This window comes from Taeniopygia guttata, chromosome 5, assembly GCF_048771995.1.
Source record: "Taeniopygia guttata chromosome 5, bTaeGut7.mat, whole genome shotgun sequence".
Classification (NCBI taxonomy): Eukaryota; Metazoa; Chordata; class Aves; order Passeriformes; family Estrildidae; genus Taeniopygia; species Taeniopygia guttata.
In genome coordinates this window covers 62,689,907-62,710,734 of record NC_133030.1, presented here as the reverse complement: position 1 = coordinate 62,710,734, position 20,828 = coordinate 62,689,907, and the positions used below count along the sequence as shown (strand labels likewise).

The 20,828-nt window shown below is 51.3% G+C and overlaps 1 protein-coding gene and 1 long non-coding RNA gene across 4 annotated transcripts in view; one reads left to right on the top strand and one right to left on the bottom strand.

Annotated features, from left to right (window-relative positions):
- Positions 1-7,717: 7,717 nt before the first annotated feature.
- LOC140684197 (uncharacterized) lies at positions 7,718-10,394 on the bottom strand. The gene is made up of 3 exons (XR_012056130.1): positions 10,098-10,394; positions 9,578-9,781; positions 7,718-7,905 (listed from the first exon to the last, which is right to left on the bottom strand). It is a non-coding gene; the product is annotated as an uncharacterized lncRNA (long non-coding RNA).
- A 6,434-nt stretch (positions 10,395-16,828) lies between these two features.
- Positions 16,829-20,828, top strand: part of FRMD6 (FERM domain containing 6) — a 42,280-nt gene continuing 38,280 nt past the window's right edge. For 2 of the 3 annotated variants that reach the window (XM_072930591.1, XM_072930590.1), the window contains exons 1-2: positions 16,829-17,026; positions 17,252-17,324. The gene's annotated coding sequence lies outside the window, so the exon portion shown is untranslated. Of the gene's footprint in view, positions 17,027-17,105; positions 17,325-20,828 lie in introns of those variants that run through there. The other variant, XM_072930593.1, reaches the window with a different exon arrangement.

Here is a 20,828-nt window from a genome sequence, read left to right as displayed (position 1 = left end):
GATCAAAGCCACCGCCGTGCCAAACTTTCCTGACCAGATGAGGGTGTTGATAAAGGATTGTTGCTCCACCTCCACGGCGTGCGTGCAAATCATTAAGTGGTCATTAATTCCTCATTAAATTCCAGGCTTGGGAAAGTGTGGGGAAGAATTCACTCCACGTGGCTCAGCCCCAGCAGCGAGAATGTCACACCTTGATGTGCAAGAGGGTTTGGGTGGCTCTGCCCACCCACAGGGGATGGTCCTGCTCTAGGGCATCCATCACTTTTTGGTACGACCGTCCTTGAGGAGATTCCTGCCCTTCCACTGTGCCAAATAGGATGTGATGAATCCCAGAAGACCATCCCCACATCCTCAGCCGTTGTCCCAGTATTCCCAGCCGACTTTGGAAGCTGTGAGAAGGCACAGTGACAGTGGGGACAGCTGGAGGGTGACACCAAACCGTGGCCACCACAGCCTTAGCAAAGCACAAACCCCACAGTGTCACTGGTAACCCTGTTTGGGCTTTTTTTCCCCCTCCAAACAGGGCTACAAAAGTAAAGTCAATAAATAATATCCCCAAGGAATGCAGGGCAGAGACATGCTCCAGTTTTTCTCTCCAGCTGCAGCTCTCCTTGAGCAGGTGAAGGGTCCATGAGCCCCCAGCAGAGAATTAATTGCACAAATCACGAAGCATTTTGGTTCCATGGGGCAAATCAGGGCTCATCAAGGAAAACTTGCCAGAGATTCCTTTCCCAGGGCACTTCAGCAGGGCTGGAACGGGGCTGTGAGATGAGCACTGGGGACGTCTAAAGAAGATTTTGGGGGATTGCTTTGAGGTCACACCTCTTGGTGGGCTTATTCCAGCATGGACCAGGGGGACTGGTGACCCTTTGGATAAGACCCTGTGGAGGTGTTTCCATGGAGGAGAGCAGGGATGGTTCTGCAGGGGCTGGGGATGATGTGGGGAGTGGCCACAGGGACAGGCAGAGCTGGCGGAGCTGCTTCCCACGCCCGCTGCGGAGATTCCCTGCTGGAGACGGCGCTGGGGCCGCGTGCTGTGGCAGGAACATCTTCTCTCTCACAGGATTTTTTCATAAAGGAGCAAAGAGGAAACAAAGAGAAAACATTTCTCTTTCTGCTCCTTGTTTTTCCTATGTGGAATGTGTTTGGAGAATTGTTTCCCTGGGGTGATTGCTTGGTTGGATTCTGGTGAGGATTGTTTGAGCCTGATGGCCAATCCAACCCACCTGGGCTGGACTCTCGTGAGGAGGCCACAAGTTGTGAGTTAGTCAGATATGTAAGTTAGAAAAGCAGGTTTGTAGTTTTAGTGTCTCCTTTAAATAGTATATTAATGTATTGTAGCATAATTATAATAAAGAAATCATTCAGCCTTCTGAACTGGAGTCAGACATCAGCATTTCTTCCCATTTCTTCCCTCTCTGCATTCCTTCTGCAAACCCTCGCTTTGGGTTTGGGAATCAGCGGGATGCACCTGGGCCATGCTGAGCTTTGTGTGCCCCAATCCATACCCGAGTCCAGACAGGCCCCTCCTGCCCCATCCCCACCCCCTCTGGCCCAGGGAGCTTTCAGGAAGCTCATCCCAGTGGCCCAATGAAGTGCTGGGATTTATCCCCAATCCAGTGGTGGGCTGGAGGGGATTCCCCTCCAATTTGCCCTGTGCTTGTTGCTGCAATCAGGGCCAGTTTAGAAAACATTATAATTATCCTGAAATGTGCCCACAGCCACCCACAGGGCTGGGAGCTGCTCTCCAAATCCTTCCTCCCTTCCTTCTCTCAGGCTTTGCACTTCTGCCTGCAGAACCTGCATTGCCCTGCTGAAGTTGGTCATAGATTAAATTAATCCTGGAATTGTTTAGGTTGGAAAAGACCTTTGATTCTCCCAGCCCGTCCTGCCCCATGAGAGTCGCTCCGAGATGGATATTTCATTTCACAGCTCAGAGGATTCTGATGGGGCTTTTGAGAGTTTAGGAACCTTGTTTGGGAATCAGTGGGATCCACCTGGGCTGTGCTGAGCTTTCCATCCCACACCTGAGTCCAGACAAGCCCCTCCTGCCCCATCCTGACCCCCTCCAGCCCAGGCAGTGCTGGGATCCCTGGGATCATTCCCTGCCCAGGCTTTGTGCTGTGTCTGCCTTTGCAGTTCCCCTCCAGCTCTTTTTTGCCACCCCTCTCTACTTCCCTCTCCATCCCCCTCGCTCTCCTGCCCAATTTAAAGACAAAAGAGAATCCATGAGCAGCCCTGTCCCTCCTTCCCAAACCCTCAGAGTCTTCCCCTCTTGGTGCCTGCTCCAAAGGAGGAGAAAGGGACAAAGAGAGGTGGCACTGCCACATCAGGTGACATTTGCCAGCAGGATTCTGGTGGCAGTAGCATCACAGCCCTGGGATAGATCCAGAGGCAGTGGATGGTGTCTCTCCAGCTCTGGCTGGTGTCAGGGAATCCTGACTAACACGGCTCTTCCCAGTGTCCCAGCCTCTTGCCCTCCACGTGGACAAAATCAGTCCGTTTTCTTCCAAAAAGGAAAAAAAAATGGCAAAGCAAACACCTCAGCCTTTGTTCAGGGAGACAAGGGCTGCAGCCTGCTCAGATGGAATTTATTTTGTGCTCAGTAATTCAATCCTTTCGGGCTCAGGATGTGGCCAGGAGAGTTGAGCCAAAAAATGCAAGTTTAAAGCAACTAAATGTTATGCTGTGTATACAGCGGAGTTTGGGGTTGGCTGAGACAAGCAGTTTCCATGGGGGTTTTTGCAATTCCTGCTGTAGCAACGAGCTCCTTGTGCAATGGAAGGGCTGGGGGTTGTGGCTGGAGAGGGGCAGGAGGGGAACTGGGACAGCTGGGATGGGGGACAGGGCTTATCACAGGATGATTGATACTGGCCCAGCTGAGTGACCCTCACTGGGGACAGCGTGCTTGGCATGGCTGAGAACATCCCTGTGGTTGGATGCTTTCCTCCAAGTCCATTCCCCCGACCTCCAAATGCCTCCAGTGCCATGCAAAGCTTCTCCCAGTGCTGGAATGCAGCTGCTGAGCTGTGCTTTCCCTCCCTGAGGTGTCCCTCTCCCTGCTATTAACATTTTTCAGCTGGAAAAGCTGTGCAATGCTGAGCTGTGGCCCAACAGCTGGGCTGCAGATGTGGGAAAAGCTGGCCTGGAGCATCTGTGTGTGTGTCCCTGTCCCCTTCAGCCCTGCCTGCCCTCTGTGCACATCCCTGAGCACGGCTCATCCTTCATTTTGCACCTCCATGAAGCTGCAGAGCCACTCTGCTGTTAAAAATCATGAAATCAACTCCACATGACACCCTAAGGCTCTCAGGAACAACTCCTTGTTTTCCCCTTGACCATGGGATTATTATTTCAGCTGGCCAGCTCGCTCAGACCAGCCCTGATCATCCCTCAGCCATGATTTTGGCAGGAAGAACTTGGTGTGGGAGCTCCTGGTGGGAGCTCCAAGCCTAGAAGATCATCAGGACTCGGACAAAGCAAACCTCTGCAGGGAGATTTTCCTGTCAGATGGCATCAAGTGGCATTTTTTCTGGGGGAACATTCCCACAAAAGTGCTGTTCTTTCAGGAAGCTCATCCCAGAGGCCCAACAGAGCCCAAGGAAATTCTGGGATTTATCCCCAATCCAGTGGTGGGCTGGAGGGGATTGTCCTCCACATTTGCCCTGTGCTTGTTGCTGCAATCAGGGCCAGTTTAGAAAACATTATAATTATCCTGAAATGTGCCCACAGCCACCCACAGGGCTGGGAGCTGCTCTCCAAATCCTTCCTCCCTTCCTTCTCTCAGGCTTTGCACTTCTGCCTGCAGAACCTGCACTGCCCTGCTGAAATTGGTCATAGATTAAATTAATCCTGGAATTGTTTAGGTTGGAAAAGACCTTTGATTCTCCCAGCCCGTCCTGCCCCATGAGAGTCACTCCGAGATAGATATTTCATTTCACTTGTCCAGCTCAGAGGCTTCTGATGGGGCTTTTGAGAGTTTAGGAACCTGGTGGATTTTTACCCCACAAACTTCTCCAGTATCCTCAGGAACCATTGGCATTCTGGGTGTTCTGTGAGCTCAGCAAGTTAAGTTGAGGCAATTTGGGGATTCACCTTCTTTTGGGTGCTCTCACCTGCATCATTTGATGCCTGTTCGATTCTGCATCAGCACAAACTGTCTCTTCCAGTAGAGACTTGGGATGATCTCCTGAGATGCTTGGACTATCCTGGACTTGCAGGAGATCTGTCCATTCCTGGAAGACTTTCATCTATCCACCCATCCATCCATCCATCCATCCATCATCCATCCATCCATCCATCCATCCATCCATCCATCCATCCATCCATCCATCCATCCATCATCCATCCATCCATCCATCCATCATCCATCCTCAAGGGTGTCCATGCCTCACCAGTGGCACCACGGAGGTGACACATGAGGCGTGTGGGGACCTTCAGGTGACCACCACCACTTCTGGGACAGCACCTCCACACCCATGACAGGGCTGCACACACCAGGGGGACTTGTGGACCCCCCAGAGCTGCTGACGAGCATATCTCCACAGGCTGGCCCATAAACTGTTAACACATTAATTAAAAGAAGAAAAAGGAGTTGGTGCCATAAAGCTCCCCATCTGTTTTAATTATCCACTGGAGCTCACAGAAAGCTTTGTACACACTGTAATTGCATAATTAAAACGAACTGTTGGGAGATAGATGACACTGAGATGACTGGGGAGAGAAAAGCAGCCCTTGCTCCTGCTCTGCTGTCGCTGAAGAGCATCGTAATTAAACAGAAACATTTTAAAAACCCCTTTTTGGGCTGAGCTTAGCATTGCACAGCCCCAGCTGACTTTTGAGAGCTTCCCAGGGGTGTTTGTGTCATCTCCACCCCCAGCAGAAGCAGCAGCAGCATCACATCCCTCTTTGCTGATAGCTGGGATGAAAATTCGTGCTGCTCCACAAATTCCAAATTTCCAGCCCAAATCAGCACCTGGATGCAGATACAACCCAGCCTTTCCTGCCTTGTGCCCATGGGTGGGGAACTCAGCAGAGTTTGTTTGGCAGCTCCCAAAACCAGGCTCATCCAAAGGGATCGCATCGAAAACCCAGCTGGTTGTTCTTGGGCATGGAGCAGGTGGCCTTATGCTCATGACAGAAGTTTTAAAAATCAAAATATTAGTCTTAAGAAGGGAAAACAACAAGCGTAACAAACTTCCTGTGAAGCTGTGGGAATTCTTCACATTTTTTTGAGGGGGAGGTTGTCTGTGGGTTGGGTTTTTTTTTTTTATTCTTGTGGTATTGAACTGATATTCTCATGTCTTCTAGCTTGTTTTTCCCAGCTTGCTGCTTTTCCACATTCCCTGCAAACCTAATCTTTGGATTAATACTTTTATTTTTCTTGACATCCGACTTCTGATCCGCGCTGAGAAAACACGATGAGGTCACTGCGAGTCCTGAAAACTGGAGAGAGTCCTTCTGGTTCAAAGGCCTCCTGGGACAAGCCTCTGACAAGGAGGAGATCCAAAACACAACTGTTCCCGGGGAAAATATGACTCTGGATCAGGCCAGGAACGAGCTCATGACAAGGAAAACACAGGAATGGAATTAGATCAGAACTCTGTAGGCAGCCAGAACCTCCCAACTTTTAAATGTCAGCTCGGAGACACATGGATAACTTGCAAGGGTCTTCTGGAGCCAAGGTAAACTTGGGATAATTTCCCAACGCCCTGGCACCACCTCCTCCTTGGCATGGTCCTGATGGATGGGCTCTGTCACATCCCATCTCCCAGGAGCTGGTATTTTGTTAGAAAGTGATTTTCCTGTCAGAAAACAACGATTCCATCAAACCCAAGGTGTTCTGTGGGAATATGGCTGACCCTCCTCGCCAGGGCATGTTTTGATTTTTCCTTTAGGGACAAACTTCCCTCCCCATGACAAGACAGGTTATCTTTTTTTAATCAGAGCTGGAATAAAAGGCCTGCATTCATCCCAGTTGTCCGGTTTCTCTTTGGAGAGGAGTTTTGTTTCCTGGCAAATTCCAAGGTGTTTTTGAAACGAGTTTGCAAACATGGAGCGTGCTCCCAGCAATCCTGGCAGGCAGCAGCTCCAAACATCTGACAGCAATCCAAGGCATGGAGAAAAACCCTCCACCTGCAACAGTTCATTTGTGGGCTCCTCACAGAGATGGACCCAAGCAAACCCTCTTTCTGCAAGCGATGCTTTTCCCTGCTTTTTCCTCTCCCAGAGTTTTTTTCCCCAGGCAAAAAGCTGGTGTTGATTGCTCAGCTATGGAAAAAAAAAAAACAAACATGGAAAAGGGAAGGGTTAAAGATCCCTGTGGATGTGGCACATGGGGTGGGCTTGGCAGTGCTGGTTAAAGACTGGACCTTAGAGGGCTTTTCCAACCTTAACTCCTTCAAGTTCCATCATGGATCCCTAGCAGGAGATGCCAGGATTTCTATCCGTACAAAATTGTGGAAAACATCACAAATTAAAGCAATGAAATGGGGTCATGGCAGCAATTGGGGAATGGGAGATGCCCAGTCCTGGATGCAGCAACACACTCCAGGATGGGCCCTGAAGCACCCAGAGGGTGGAAAAGCACTTGGTTGGCATTTTCTTGGAAAACCACTTCTGAATTCCAGTGGTATTCTCAGGCTGGGATTCCTTGCCCATGTGTCCTCTGGAAAACTGCCTGGCCTGGGATTGGGAAGCAAATCTCATGGATGGCTTAGCTGAGATGTGTTTGCCACAGGCCTAATGCTCTGGAAAATTAGAGTGCAGGATTTCATCTTCTCTCCTTTCTTCTCTCAAGTCTACTCTGGGATTAATTGAGCTCAGTGTTAGAGTGAAATAATTACAGAACATGCAGAAAAAGGACTTTTTAGTCCAAAACTCTTTTTGAGGCATTTTGAGTCCACAGTTTGCCAAACCATGGCTCGGTTTTGTTGGCTGTTGTAATGGGAAATCTGTCTTGGGTGTCCCATAGCACGGGTGTGATCCTTGGTGGTTTTCTCTGAAGAGCAAAATTCACCCTAAATCGACTGCTCAGGGCACAAAATAGTGAAGCATCTTTTGGGAAATCTCTTCCATCTGGAGAAGGTGTTACTGAGGAAGGCCATCAGTAGTCACTAAAATTGCCTCCCTTATTACATGAATAGATGAATATATCAATATAAATTGTCCCAATTCTCACTGAAGTAAAGGAGTCAATCATACAGAAAGAGGAATAAAATCAGACTAACGAGGGTGGATCAACATCACAGAATCCCAGAATGGTTTGAATTGGAAAGAGACCTTAAATCCCATCCTGTTCCACTCCCTGCCAAGGGCAGGGACACTTTCCACTATCCCAGAGTGCTCCAAATCCCATCCAACCTGGCCTTGGACACTTCCAGGGATCCAGGGGCAGCCACAGCTTCTCGGGGCACCCTGTGCCAGGGCCTGCCCACGCTCCCAGGGAAGGATTTTAATGAGGCCCTCAGTATTCTTGCAGGGTTTATTAAATGGGTTATTTTTTCAATTAACATGAGGGAGCAACAGGAGCCCGGAGAGCTGAAGAAATGGGAAAGATCTGGATACTTTTGCTGTAGTGGCTGGGATGGTTCTGGTGTAGGGGGTCCAAACCAACTGTGCTCTAGAGTTCCCAAAAAAAAAAACAAACAAACAAACAAAAAAAAAAAACCCAAAAAAAAAAAAAACCAAAGAAACCCACTAGGTTTTGGAGGCAGTTTTTATTCCACTAATTTTACAAAATCTCTGAAAAACATTTCATCTGGACCCACCCAGAGCTGCTCGTGGTGGGACCAGTGCCGAAGTTTTGCTCCTGGCCTCAGCTCCCCGTCCCTTTTGTGCAGCAATTTTTCTTCCCACTGAGGTCACTGCGGAACAGAAAGCACTGGTTGTTTGGAAGCAGAAAGTTTCCTGTAAAAAAACATCCAAATGAAACATTTCAGCGCTGGGAAACCTTCCCTCCCACCCGCTCTGGCTTTGCTTGATCCTCCCCATGGAAAATCCCTCGTGTTGCGAACCCGCGGCTCATCCCTGTCCCCCTGCTCTGTCTGGGATGCACAGAGCACAGAGGCATTTCCCACTCACAGAATCACAGAATCACAGAATAATGAGGTTGGAAGACACCTCTAAGATCATCAAGTCCAACCTATGCCCTAACACCACAACTAGACCATAGCACCAAGTGCCAAGTCCAGTCTTTTTTTAAACATACCCAGAGATGGTGATTCCACCACCTCCCTAGGAAGACAATTCCAGTATTTTATTATTCTTTCAGTGATTTTTTTTTTTTAATATCCAACCTCAACCTTCCCTGATGTAGCTGAGGCTGTGTCCTCTTGTTCCACCAGTTGCTGCCCGGTGGAAGAGACCAACCCCACCTGTCTGCAGCCTCCCTTCAGGAGCTGTAGAGAGCAATGAGGTCACCTCTAAGCCTCTTCTGCAGGCTAAACAACCCCAACTCCTGAAACATTCCTTGTGTTCCAAGCCCCTCACCAGCCTCGTTGCCTCCTCTGGACGTGCTCAAACATCTCAATGTCCTTCCTGAACTGAGGGGGCAGAACTGGACACAGCACTCAAGATGTGGTCTCACCAGCGCTGAGTATAGGGGCAGAATAACCTCCCTACTCCTGCTGGTCACACAATTCCTAATGCAGGCCAGGAGCCATTGGCCTTCTTGGCCACTGCTTATCCCTCCTGCCAAGCACGGACACTGAGTGTGTTCAGTCACTGCTCAGCTTCCTGGGAAGCCCAGTGAGGTGGATTTTGATGGCAGTGGAGGTGACACCTTGATTTTCCTTGCCAGGCTGGAAGCAGGTGCCTGCCACGCTCGGTGTTACAGAGGGAGTCAGAGGCACCGGGCTGGAATTGCCACAGCCCAGGCAGCACTGCACTGAAATTACCCATCCCCTGGAATATTGCAGGGGAGGCCATTCCCAGCCCATCTGTCTGCTGGGTGATGAGGAACACGGACAGTGATGTTGGTGACACGGCTCTACTCAGGTTCCAGAGGGGCCAGGGACATTCCAACACGAAATTCCTATGAGACACGCAGAGCTGTGTGCTCCTCACCCTCAGGACACTTTCCAGAGCCCCTCTGGAGCCCATTGCAGGTGCATGAGGAGCTGATTTCCCACCTCCCGGGCTGCACTCCCAGGTCACTGCCCTGTCTGGCACAATCCTGACCTGCTCTGGCTCCTTTCCCTGCTGGGACAGTCCCAGGGGGTGGCAGGATTTCTCCTGGGTGTAGATGTTAGGTTACCATCAAGGACCTTCTGGTTTCCCTCTCTCCAAATGCCTGAGCTGTGGGCAGGACCAACTTCCAGTGCTCCAGATCAGCCCCTGGTGTTCCCAAACCTGAGGAGGATTTCCTGCCCCACACTTGGGCACTGCTGCTCCATACCCCATTCTCCTGCCTTGCCTCCTTCTCCTTTTCCATGACATCCACAAGAAAGCAAAAGGAAAGACACAATCACAGAATCATGGAATGGTTTGTGTTGGAAGGGACCTTAAAGCTCATCTCATCCCACCCCTGCTGTGAGCCTGGACACTTTCCACCATCCCAGGTTGCTCCAAACCATCCAACCTGGTCTTGGGAATTTCCAGGGATCCAGGGGCAGCCCCAGCTTCTCTGTGCACCCTTTGCCAGGGCCTCACCAACGTCTCTGTGATGTTTCTCATCCAGGATGAGCAGTGCACGTGTGGGATCCCACCTGGGCCATCCCAAGAAGTGCAGGTTGCTCCTGGTGAGCTCCTGGCAGCATCGGGGCTCTCAGGCTTGGGAGCAGCTCTGGGACAGCAAGGAAAAACACAGCACTGATGATGCTTTCCATGAAGATGGAAGCTTAAATCCCAAAGAGCAGCTCCAGCCCCCAGTGCGGCCCTGCCCAGCCATGGGGTTTAGTGGTGGATTTAGTTCTAGGTTAACTTTGGGCCCCATGATCTTACAAGTCTTTTCTTAATGATTCTATGAAACAAAACTTGGGATCTCATCCTTCCTGGAAATGTTCATCTCCACCCCCTGGCATGTGTCTCTTCTGTGAAATACACGCCAGGACCTCACAGGGAAACCTTGAAATCAGACAGAAAATGTAGGGAAAAACTACCTTGGAACGATCTCCTTGATTGCATTTCCATCAGCCTCCCATACCAGCTGCAACACAAAGGACAGGAAAAGTAATAAACTGTTTAAAAAGTCATATTTCAAGTTAACTACCCTTTTCTGATGCTCCAGAACAGCCTGTGCCGGGCTGAGCCAGAATCTTGGAAGAAAAATGAAGGGTTGTTCTTGCTTGGTCTGAACTGGTTCGTTGAGTCATGCTCTTAGTTAATCCCTGGCATCGGCACAGCACAAAATCCTGCTGGAGGGGAAAAACTCACTCAGGGGAAGTTCAGGCCGCCCGTGCTGCTCTGAACAGGGCGAGCAGACAAAGCCCTCTTGTTCCACAGGCGGGGGAGAGCAGAGAGGAAGAGGGAGGTGAGGAAGGGTGAGGGATGGTGGGATGGAGCTGGAGAAGAGGCGGGTTTGGGATGCCTGCCCACGGCGTGCTGCTCGCCCAGCCAGCTGGGACGCATTTTTCTGATGCTTGAGCTGTGTCAAGAAGAGGCATTCCCTGTGCCACAGGGGTGCGTGCCTCAGAGGGGCAGGACAAGCCAAAGCACGGGCTCAGTGGGGTGGGAAGAGCAGGATTTGGGGAGGAATTTAGGGAGGAATGTCAGGTCACTGGAGAAGAGCCTGCTGGTGGTGCAGGGAAAAGGTGGGATGGGAAGAGCAGGGTTTGGGAAGGAGCATCAGGGCCTGGAGAAGATATCGTTGGTGGCATGGAGAGAAGGTGAGATGGGAAGAAAAGGGTTTGGGAAAGAATATCAAGTCCTTGGAGAAAAGCCCATTGGTGGTGCAGGGAAAAGGTGGGAAGAGCAGGGTTTGGGAAGTAGCACCAAGGCCCTGGAGAAGAGATTGTTGTTGTGATGGGGAGAAGATGGGATGGGAAGAGCAGGGTTTGGGGAGGAATGTCAGGTCCTTGGAGAAGATATCATTGGTGGCATGGAGAGAAGGTGGGATGGAAAGAGCAGGGTTTGGGAAGAAGCATCAAGGCCCTGGAGAAGAGATCATGGGGAGAAGGTGGGATGGGAAGAGCGGGATTTGGGGAGGAATGTCAGGTCACTGAAGAGGAGCCCATTGGTGGTGCAGGGAAAAGGTGGGATGGGAAGAGCAGGGTTTGGGAAGGAGCATCAGGGCCCTGGAGAAGATATCATTGGTGGAATGGAGAGAAGGTGAGATGGGAAGAAAAGGGTTTGGGAAGGAATATCAAGTCTTTGGAGAAAAGCCCATTGGTGGTGCAAGGAAAAGATGGGAAGAGCAGGGTTTGGGAAGGAGCATCAAGGCCCTGGAGAAGAGATCATTGTTGTGATGGGGAGAAGATGGGATGGGAAGAGTGGGATCTGGGGAGAAATGTCAGGTCCTTGGAGAAGCTATCGTTGGTGGCATGGAGAGAAGGTGGGATGGGAAGAGCAGGGTTTGGTGGGGAATGTCAGGGCCCTGGAGAAGAGATCATTGTTGTGGTGGGGAGAAGGTGGGATGGGAAGAGCGGGATTTGGGGAGGAATGTCAGGTCACTGAAGAGGAGCCTGCTGGTGGTGCAGGGAAAAGGTGGGATGGGAAGAGCAGGGTTTGGGAAGGAATGTCAGGTCCTTGGAGAAGATATCGTTGGTGGCATGGAGAGAAGGTGGGATGAGAAGAGCAGGGTTTGGGAAGGAGCATCAGGGCCCTGGAGAAGAGATCATTGTTGTGGTGGGGAGAAGGTGGGATGGGAAGAGCAGGGTTTGGGGAGGAACGTCAAGGCCCTGGAGAAGACATCAGGATGTCATGGAGAGGTGGGATGGGAAGAGGTGCCTGATGCACCAGAGTGATGGGCAAGCTTTTCCAGGCAGGGAAAGCTTTCCCAGGCAGGTTGATGGATGCTCCATTTGTACAGCAGCTCTGATGCAGGCAGAGTTTGGAACGTCCCTCCAGAACAGACACAAAGCAATTCCCTTGGCAAACACTGCAGTGCCACTTCGTGCAAAGCTCTGCTCACCTTGAGAGCCCCTTCCACCCCACCCCACACCAGGAGAGGTGGTGGGACAGGAATGAAGGAATTTTTCCACCACACACCTCCAGCTTGAACCAAGCTCTGGCCCCACAGGAGGTCTCAGCAGGTCGAGGTGTGCCATGTGTGACAGGACACAGGGCACAGCTTCAGGCACGCCACTACCTCCTCCTCACCTCCACTGCTGTCATCAAAGGGTGGCAGCCAGGTGAACGCCTCTTGCTCCTGCTGGCTGACTTCCAGGGCTCAATTAGAAATGCAAAGCTGGTTAATTAGGGATAGCTCAGAGCTGGCCATCACGCCAGACGCTGGTGGGTCTCCAGGGAAGATCTCTGAGCTTGTGCTCTGGAGGATCACAGCAGCCATCAGCCAAATGTCATCTAACAAGCAAATAAATAATCTGCAAATCAACTGCAGCTCTGACAAGTTCCTGCATTTGCAGTGCCCTGGAACTGCTCAGGGCAGTCAGGTTGGGTAATTCCTCCTGCCTCAAAGTCAAGCTGGTGCTTTGCTCCTCTATGAGGAGCAGACCTGCAAAAGCTGTGGGAGGAAGGGGAATGGCTCTGGGAGCACAGCATCGGGCCAGAGGTTCTCCTGCTCACCCCGTGGAGTGAAATAATTGAATAATTAGTGACTAATTGCAGCCCCTCGACCCCTTGTGCTCCTGGATAAGGGATGTTAATGCCCAGCTCTAGTTTTGTGTCCAGCATCCCATGGGATGAACACATGGGTGAACTCTTGTCTGGGCAGGGGATATATTCATATTTGGTGTATTATTATATTCTGTAGAATATTATCTAGCCCATAAAATCATGTCACTGCACCTTTTATTCTCTTTGCATCTATATTGTCCCTGTCATCTCAGTGTCACCCACCATCTACGTCTGCAGCCACTTCCAGATCAGGCTGGAGACAGAATGAATCATAAAAGTCACTTTGCATTGGCTCACTCCTAGAATATTCCTAACCTTAAATCCTTCCCCAGCTTAAAGGGAGGTTTCCACATTTCAAAGGGGTGTTCTTTTTAATCCCACCACGCTTCCCAAGTAAGCCTTCCCTGGCTGCCTGTGTTGGGAAATGAGGCTGTTGTGCAGCTGCAGGAGCACAAATTGTCTTCACAGTTGAGTTTGGATTAAACAGAGGATAGAGAAAGGAAAAAAACAGAGGGGAAACTCTTCTCTTGGAAAATGGAAAATCAATTCCAAGATGAGAGAAGATCACCATGAGTCCATCAGGGCTGCACAAAGACAACTTTGATTTTTCCCTGTGAAGGTGGTGAGGCTCTGGCACAGGTGCCCAGAGCAGCTGTGGCTGCCTCTGGATCCCTGGAAGTGTCCAAGACCAGGCTGGACAGGCCTGGGATAGTGGAAGGTGTCCCTGCCCATGGAAAGGGGGTGAAATGAGATGATTTTTAAGATCCCTCCAACCCAACCCCTTCTGGGATTCTGTGACACGTCACTTAAGCTGTGTACAGGGGAGAACATCACCCTACAAAATAACCCCTTTTTGGGGAGTAATCCATCTGCAGAGCCAGCTGGGTGGATGAAATCCACCTGTTAATATATGATTGTCTTTAGGTTTGTAATTTAGAGTACAGCAGCGATGCTCTGCTTCATGGAGTGGGGTTTGTTTTTGGAGGACAGCTGCCTCCTGGGATCTTCCTGCCCGTCTTTAATCCTTTAATGTGAGCTTTATGGATATTCTATGGAGCTTAGGTTTTAACAGCAAATTGAGTATCCCCTCCCTGCCTTTGTTAAGGCAATGTTACACCTGGCCCTGCTGGTGCTGCAAGTAGAATCTATGGTGGGATTCTTTTTACCTGCCTGCCAGAGCTTAAATTCTCATTTGTGCTAATTTTATCTTTTTTTTTGTCATCAGCTGCTGGCATTGTTCAACAGTCCAGCTGCACAAATCCACTCTAAAAGTGGGAAACACCATCCAGCATCTCCCACCTGCAAGGCATTGGGCTTCTTGGGGCTTTTTGCACAGGTAAAGATGAGATTCTGATGCTCTTTACAGCAAGGAGTGACACAGAGCTGGTTCCTCTGGTTACGTGTCTGCTTTCCTGGGCTTTCTCTGACCTGAAAATTGCATCCTACTGCACTTTAATGCTTGGTCACCTATGGAGTGAGTTGCTGGCACGCTGTGGTGGTGTTTGCAAGGATTTCCAGGCCTTCAGCTTCCTCCTGCTCTTCCCAGAGTCTGCCCAGGCTGTTCCTTGGCTTTTGGGGTTAGTTGTCAGGAAAAAGGTGTTAAGGAGCTCCTGACAGCTCTGTCCTTTCACAGGACCCCTCTCCTTGCCAAGGAGCTGGAGCAGAACAAGTTTGGCTTGGAAAATATTTTGGGTTCTGACTTTTAGAGCAGGGTCAGCATGAAACAGCCACGATTCCCACAAACTGTGGGGCAGGAGACCCTGCTATGGGCTGGGAGGGTGACAGAGGCCACCACCCTGACCGACAGAGCTGTGCAGGGAGATCAGCCTGCCCTGGGAGAAACTCTTGCCGTGGGGTGGGTAATTATATCCTCAGTGGAGCAGCTCGGGGCCCTTTGATGTGGGGAGGTGGCGCAGGTATCTCAGGAGGAGGTGTCTCCACAGAGCCGCCGTCTAGACTGCTGTGCACAGCTGGGAGGGGGTGACTCAGCCCATCTGTGTCCCCCTTTCCCAGGTGACAACGGAATGGCAGCCCTGGACAGAGGCCACCACGCTCCCAGGAACCCATCAGTGCCCTGGGCACAGCGTGAGCTGCTCCACACAGGCAGCTCTGCCTCCTATGGCTGCTCCGTGAATGCTTCCACAGGCTCCCAAATCCACTGCATGGGATGTTTCCCCTATATTTCAAGTTGTCTGTTTGCATCATAAGAGTTCAAGGCCATGTTAAGTGTTCCAGGCCATGTTGGAAAGAGCTTGGAGCAACCTGGGGTAGTGGAAGGTGTCCCTGCCCTTGGCAGGAAGAAGAAAGGGATGGTTGTGATGTCCCTCCAACCCAAACCATGGGATTCCATGATTTTATGAAATGACCAGCAATACCACCTCAGTACTGGGCGTTTGCTCTCCAGTTCCCCAGGCCGGACATGGTCCCACCAGCCAGGGACAAGTCGTGTCCAAGTCCTGCACAATTTGGGGTGAAACCATGAGTTAATTGGAGCATGTGTGTCACCAAAATAGCTCCTAGCAGGGAGTTGAGCTAATTAGAGTCCATTGAGGGGAAGGAGATGCCTTTCCTGTGGCAGGAGACAGCAGCTTTGTGGGCTCTAATAAAGTCAGGGAGGAAAGCAGGGACGTGGTCATGGATACGGGGACGCTGCTCGTTAAGAACCTTCAGGGAAGGAACCACTTTGTTCAATTACCTGGAAATGTAGGAGCATTCCCAGGCTCACAGCAGGGAGGTGTGAGCTGATGGCACCTCTGCTCTGTAGGGACATCAGCTGTAGGGTCAGCACAGCTCCTCCAGATGTGAGCAGGGGTGAATCCCACCAGCACCGGTGAGTTCCAACACAGGGACATGAAGAAAAATACAAAATAAATTCATACATTTTGTTCTTTATTCTCCTTGTTAGGCTTTAAATGGTTCTGTGTCTTCCATGTCCTGGGAGAGTGGTCCTGCATCCTTGGGCACCTCTGTTTTGGCTTTCCCAGCTCCCTAAACCACCCTCACAGAGAAGAATTTCTTCCCAGTATCCCATCTCTCACTGGGAAGCCATTCCCCCTTGTCCTGTCTCTCCATCCCTTGCCCCCAGTCCTTCTCCAGCTCTCCTGGAGCACTTTAGGTCCTGGAAGAGGCTCTCTGGAGCCTTCTCCTCTCCAGGTGAACACTCCCTGGTCACTCAGCCTTTCCTTTTGGAGAGCCAACGTGCTTCCCATATCCAGAAGAGAGGCAGACCCTCTAAGACCCTCCTGTGCCAGCAGCACCCTCCCTGCTCAGTGTTTTTCCCACTTTTGATCTCAAGAGACGAATGGAAACATCTGACAAGCAAATGACACCGTTTCCTCCCAGCCCTACCCCACCATGGAACCGCTCCCTCCCAGGTCCTGCACCCGTGACCTTTGGGACAATTCCATGTCCAGGGGCTGAGCAGAGATTGCATTCCCCACTCTTGGCGGGTTGTGAGTCTGGTCTCCCTCAGCCATGTGTCTTCTGCAATCCAACCCTGCAGAAATTCTGCCTTTCCATGATGGGGAAAGGGCTTCCCTTTCCCCCTATCCTGCCCTTGGAAGGTTGGTTTAACCCAGCTCTGGATTTCTGTCTCCCACCACTCGGCCGCTCCCCCGATAAAGATCCATGTGAAACTTATCTCGCCATCTTTCATTAAAATAAACCAATTAAGCAATGCTGAGGAGCCTCTGATCCAGGCCAGCTCGGTCAGTTGGTGAATCCCTGTTTCCAAAGCATCTTACCCTCACATCAAAGCAAAGCAGGGACCAGCCCCGTCCTTGGAGCAAAGCCTGTCAAGAGATTGGGGAAACAGCTGATTTAATGCCAAGGAAATTAGTAACCAAATCAGTTCTTAGCCAAACGGCTCATCTTCTTGATCTTGGGAAAAGTGGTGTTTAAATTCTCGATCTCATGGTTTTAGACTCAGGAAATGTGATTACACATCTGTCATTATTTTACTCTTCTGTGTTGATGGCTCATATTAAACAAACCACATTCCTGCATCGCTTAGTAATCCCTGCTGTTCCCTTTCCTTGCTGAGGAGACAAGTCCCAGCTTGACATCCCCATCCCTGTTGATCACAGCTCCGCTGTGAACCAACCGGCAGAGCCGTGCTGGCTCCAGCTGCAGGAGCGTTCCCACCTCCGACCTCTTTTCTCCAAATTCCCACAACTTCGCAGCCCCCTTTTCTCCTAAACAGCATTTGGGTGAGGAGCAGGACATCCACACCCTGCTGAGATCCATGAGTTTCTCGGAGAGGTGGTCCAGACTCCCCCCATCTTCCACCGAGCAGGTAAGAACATGCGCTTTGGGCTTGGACACCAGTCAAAAAGGGTTGGTCCTTCCAAGCAGAGCACAATTCCCAGGGATCCTGGCGCCTCACCAGCCCAGGAGGACGTGGAGAGCCCCACGGCTCCTGCGGGATGGGCTCCCAGCGGCCACGCGGGAGGAACCTGCCCTGAGAAACGCCACCTCTGCAAGGACACTGAGCTTTTCTCTTGGTGGCTTTATCTTCCAGCTGTGCTGAGACAACCCCGAGCTTGCCATGGAGCTGCTGGAGGAACCTGACTCATAGATGTTCCCAGCACCAGGTAGGCGCCTGTTTCAGTGGTGTTGGGGATGGAAGGGAGCGGTGGGGACACTGGAGGTGTGGGGCTGTGGTGTTGACTGAGAGGTGCCTATCCAGCTGTTTCCCATGGCTTGTGAAATCCTTCCCACCTGCTGGAAACTCAGCAGAGGATCTCAGGGAAATCACGGTGTTGGAAAGCATTGCCTTCTCCTGCTGAGGACACGGTTGGCCAAGCATTGGCAGCCATGCTCCTTGTGGCCGTGTTTTTCTTTTATTGTGGCATTTTGGCACGAGAGCTGTGCCAGGAACGGTGAAGATGCCTGGGAATTCTTGTGGAGGATGGTATGGTCTTGGGGAAAACCCCGAGCTCCTGTACAGTGCCGTTTGCTTGGATCTTGGATTTCCCCTTGGTTTTATTGGTGTGATTTCCATCTTTTGCCTGCGCCAAGCCCCACATTTGTCCCATCCTGGCCGCTGCCAGAAGTAGAAGGCTTGGAGTGGACGAGATGTGCTCCGTGTCAGCAAAGCCACCATGTTCGTGCCTGACTGATTGCCGTGGGAGGAGTGAGGCTGGTGTGGCATCGCCCTGTTCTTGTCAAAGATTAATCCATTCGGTTAAAAACAGCTCCTTTTGTTCTCTGCCATGTGACATGGGGAGTTTTCCTCCACCAACCCCTACAGGACGAGAAGGGAAGGTCCCGGTGAAGTGGGATCGAAGTGAAATGGTGGTGGGAGTGGGAGGGCAAGGCTGGGTGTGGGCAGGGCACCACTCCTTGCTGTGGGAGGCTGGGTGAGGTCCTGGGGGCACCTCTGCTCCCCCCTGCCCCCACCAGCTGGGAGGGATCCTGTTCCCATGGCCAGGGCAACCAGAGCTCCATTTTCCACAGCCACCCACCCAAGGGTGCTTTGGGCAGTGGGTGCAGCGTTCTGCCTTTGGGTCCTGGTGCCTGTTGCTTCCAAGCTTCCATAACCCGAGGAATGAGCTGGGATTGCTAAATTCCAAGCTGCCTGTAGCCTTTGGGTTTTAGATACGTGTATGGCAGGTGTTCCTGGGGTGTTTTTGGCAGGGATCCCTGCTGGATTGCATGGGGTCACACACTCTGGGGATGAAGGCTCAGGAGCACTTCGAGCTTCGTGGCTGATCTTTCCTTATTTTAAATCATCTGCAAGGCTGATGTTGGCACAGATATTGTCAAACTGCTGGAGAGAGTCCAGAGGAGGCCATGAAGGTGTTCCAAGGCTCTGGAGCCAGGTTGGGAGAGCTGGGAATATTCACCTGGAGAGGAGAAGGCTCCAGGGAGAGCTCAGAGTCCCTTGCAGGGCCTGAAGGGGCTCCAGGAGAGCTGGAGAGGGACTGGGGACAAGGGATGGAGGGACAGGATGAAGGGCAATGGCTTCCCACTGCCAGAGGGCAGGGATGGGTGGGATTTTGGGAAGGAATTCCTGGCTGGGAGGGAAGTGAGGGCCTGGCACAGGGTTCCCAGAGAAACTGTGGTTGTCCCTGGATCTCTGGAAGTGTCCAAGGCCAGGATGAACACTGGGGTTTGGATCACCTTGGTATGGTGGAAGGTGTCCCTGTCCATGGCAGGGATGGAGCAAGGTGATCTTTAATGCCTCTTCCAACCCAAACCATTCCACGACTCCGTGAAACTCCTCTGGACCTGGTGGAATACAGGACCAGGCTCTCTTGGCAAGCAGAGCAGCTTGGGAGGAGAGTTTGTAGCATTGCTCTTTTTAAACAATTAAGAGCTTCTCCAGCTCATTTCCTTCAATGCCCTCACAGAGCAAATCAGCTTAATTAGTAGTCTAAGTGAATAATTAATTTTCTCACAGGTTTTTTTGATAGCTTCTTTAAAGTAAGAGGCTCGAGCAGCTCCTGGCACTACCATGGCTCACTCCTTTAGCTGGTGCCTGCAGACCCCAAGGCCCATTTATTCCCTTATGGGCAGTGGAAATGACCAAAAAAACGGCACAAGAAAGGACCTGTGGCATGGAGAAGTTTTCCAAACAGCTTTCCACCCCCAGCATCCCATGGAGATGGGATCGATGTCCTAGCAAAGCACTGATGCGTGGCCCTAAAACCTGCTGCCCTGCCAGCTGATAGAGATTTGAGGCTCCAAAGCCATAAAAATTAGGTTTATTTTCATATTTGCCTCTGCTTTTAATGACAGGAGGGTCTGCTGTTGTTTAGACCTGAGTGGAGAGACTTTAATTACTACTTTGGTGCCAAGGATGTAAATACGGACTCGGGGAAGCAGCAAAGGTTATTAAAAAGAAAAGACTGTAATTGCTGGGCTCCTCCCTCTCCATCAGCTTTTCCTCTCGCTCCGGTTTGGAGAGGACCGGCTGATCCAGTCGGGCTGTCTCTGGCCAGGGGTTGCAGGATCTCCCTGAGGAAGGGGAACATCCAGCAGCACCCACCCAAGGATGGAATCACCTTTATCCAGGCAGAAAATCTTTGTAGAATCCCTGGGTTTTAGCATGGCCACACAGAGATGTTGGTGTTGTGAGGAGCAGGGCAGGCATTTGGGGTGGGTTTTCCCTGGGGAGATCTTTTTAGCTATGGAAGGAACTCCCAGCCCAGCTGTAAACAGCCCTTCTCTCTCTCTCTCTTGGATGCAAGCGCTCCCATGGCTGTTTTAATTTTTTTTTTGTTTTGTTTTGTTTTTTTTTTAAATGCCTATCTTTGATTTCATTTAATAATGGATGAATTATCAGAAATATGTGCTGGCAGGCAGCCCGGGTTTTGTCAGGAGGCAAATGACTTCAGTAACGCGTCGGTTGAAAATATTTTGAAAAAGAAAAAAGGGAGCGAGAACAAATTAAAAAAAAAAAAAAAAGAAAGTCAGTCTATGCAAAAGCCTCCGGGGGTGGGAAAAAACCTAAGCTGATGCAGAAGTTTTTTTCTATCCCTTTTCCTTCATGCCTGTGCTGAGGGTAGGATTGTCTGACTGAACTCATCACTCTAAAAGCAGCACACTGTCACTCCTGTGGGGTAGAGGGGAAATATCAGGCCTATGTCCCCTATGGAGGAGCCTTATCTCCTAGAAAAATGTTGACACAGCCTCTTGGAAGTAGGGGGAGCAGAGATGTGATGCCCTCGACCACAGCTCAGGCCAGGCCCCAAATCCCCCACACCCTGACCGATGGACCCATGGCCGTGCCCGTCCCCGGGGCGGCACCGCGGGCAGCGGGGAGTGGGTGCCAAGGGGAACTTTTGCCCCAGGGCTGGAGCGTGTGGGGTGAAGCAATGGCAGCCACTCATCGGGCAGGAACGGGGCGAAGCCGGGGCGAGCAGGAGCCGCGGGAAGGCAGCACCTCACCGGGGCCTGCTCCGACACGCCGGGCCCGCGGCTCCGCACGGGGCTCGGCTCCTTCCATCCCTTCAGAGCCACCCCAGCACGGGCTGGGCAGGGAATGGAAGGGGGAATGACTGAGGAGAAGGGTTTGGGTGTGTTGGTGGGTGAGAAGTTCGGTGTGGGAGCCCAAAAAGCGTCTGGGTGCTGGGCTGATCCCACAGCAGGGA